The sequence below is a fragment of the Eublepharis macularius genome, chromosome 6, assembly GCF_028583425.1.
Source record: "Eublepharis macularius isolate TG4126 chromosome 6, MPM_Emac_v1.0, whole genome shotgun sequence".
NCBI classification, from domain to species: domain Eukaryota; kingdom Metazoa; phylum Chordata; class Lepidosauria; order Squamata; family Eublepharidae; genus Eublepharis; species Eublepharis macularius.
In genome coordinates, this window is record NC_072795.1 from 4,210,457 (window position 1) to 4,212,364 (window position 1,908).

The window sequence follows — 1,908 nt, forward strand, 5'->3', positions numbered from 1 at the left end:
ATGGATCAAGCAAGAGATCTCTGAACTAGACTCTTTCATGAAAAACAATCCCTCTACACAAACCGGGAGCTGGCAGATGTTTACCAAAACCAGAGAAACTATCTATCACACGCTACTTACTGAATTACAGAAAAAGAAGGAGAAGAAATTCTCAAAACTCCTGCATGCCACAGGGAACAAGACCACTTTGGATCCACCTGGCAACGTTATCAACCTCTCTAGCCACAAACTGAGCCCAGCGGAGGAATCTGTCCTCTCACGTGGACTGTCTTTTTGCCCAGCCAGATCGACACAAACCATACAAGTCTGTGGAGACCTGGAGGCCTATTTTAGATGCCTAAGATTGAAGGAATTCCTCGACCACTCCACTGAACAAAACGCTGAATTATGCTAACTATAGTAAATTGGTCAAATTAAACAATATATGTTTCTATCGACTATTTGGGAAAATTTGAGACTTAAAATAAACAATAGTTCTATAACCACTGTTAATCTGAGCTCCCATCCAAAATTTACATTGTTTATTCGTATATTTTATTTCCCATCTTTATCTATAATAGGCAAAGTAATTTTCTCATTTCTTTTCAAATTCTTTGATGGGTCTTCTACTTATATAATTTATTCTTCTATTTATAATTTGCCATTGCCACATATTCTGTCATTTTATCTTTTCAGTTTTCTCTGGTTGGGCTTTCTTCGTCTTTCCATTAACTTGCCTTTAGTACCCTTGCTGCTGTTAACATATACCTCAAAGATTCATGCACTATTCCCTCAATATTATTTGGCATTATTCCCAACAGCACAATCTCTGGTTTCATTGCAAAATCCATTTTTAAGATCTTTTGAATCTCCGCATATATTTCTTTCCAATTTTTTTTTTTTTTGCATGTCCACCACATGTGGTAAAAGGTGCTTTTTGACATCCTATCTGATGAAGAGTTCTGTAGAACTTGGAAGCTTGCACACTGATTTATCTTATTTTGGTTGGTCTTCATAAAATTTATTTAATTTTTTTGAAAACATTTGTACACCAGCTTACTGCCTTGGACTCCGAGATGCTAAGATTGCATCATTAAAATGAAATGTCTTTGATATTGACGGTAATGGCTCATACTGTGTGATCAGCCTCAGGCTGACAAACAAACTAATAAATGTTTTACATGCTTTAATGTCTGATGTTTGCCTCCATGGGGGACCTTATTTGGGCGGAAAGGCGGCATATAAATTTTAAACAAATCAAATAAATATTGACATAAAAAGTGTTACACTCCTTCTGTTGCTGGGGAGGAAAATGAAATTAGTGGAATAAAAACCAACATTTCCCCAGAAAACATTGGGTGAAGAGAATTGACTTGAAAATGGATTTGAGTTCTAAGTTTCAGGCATGAAATTAATCATTGAGAGAAAGCTGGCATCGAATTCATTCCCTGTTTCTGCTTCTATACCTAGGCTGACGTTTGCCTTGACTGTCAGCATGTTTACACCAACTGGACTTGGCAAATTCAGGTTTTTTGACAGGTGTCCTTTAACGCTGGTTTGTTTTTTAAAAATTCATGATGTTTTATTACTTATGACTTCTGCCTGTTACTTCAGGGGGCTTTTAGCAGAGAAGGTCATAGCTGGGAGGGAGGGAGGGAGGCAGGAAGGTAGGTAGCTGAAAGAAAGAAAGAAAGAAAGAAAGAAAGAAAGAAAGAAAGAAAGAAAGAAAGAAAGAAAGAAAGAAAGAAAGAAAGAAGGAAGGAAGGAAGGAAGGAAGGAAGGAAGGAAGGAAGGAAGGAAGGAAGGAAGGAAGGAAGGAAGGAAGTGTTGGCCTGTAGTAGAAGAGCAAGATTGGAGTCCAATAGCATCTTAAAGACAAAGGAGATTTCCAAGGAAGGAAGGAAGGAAAAGAGGGAAAGGAAGGAAGGA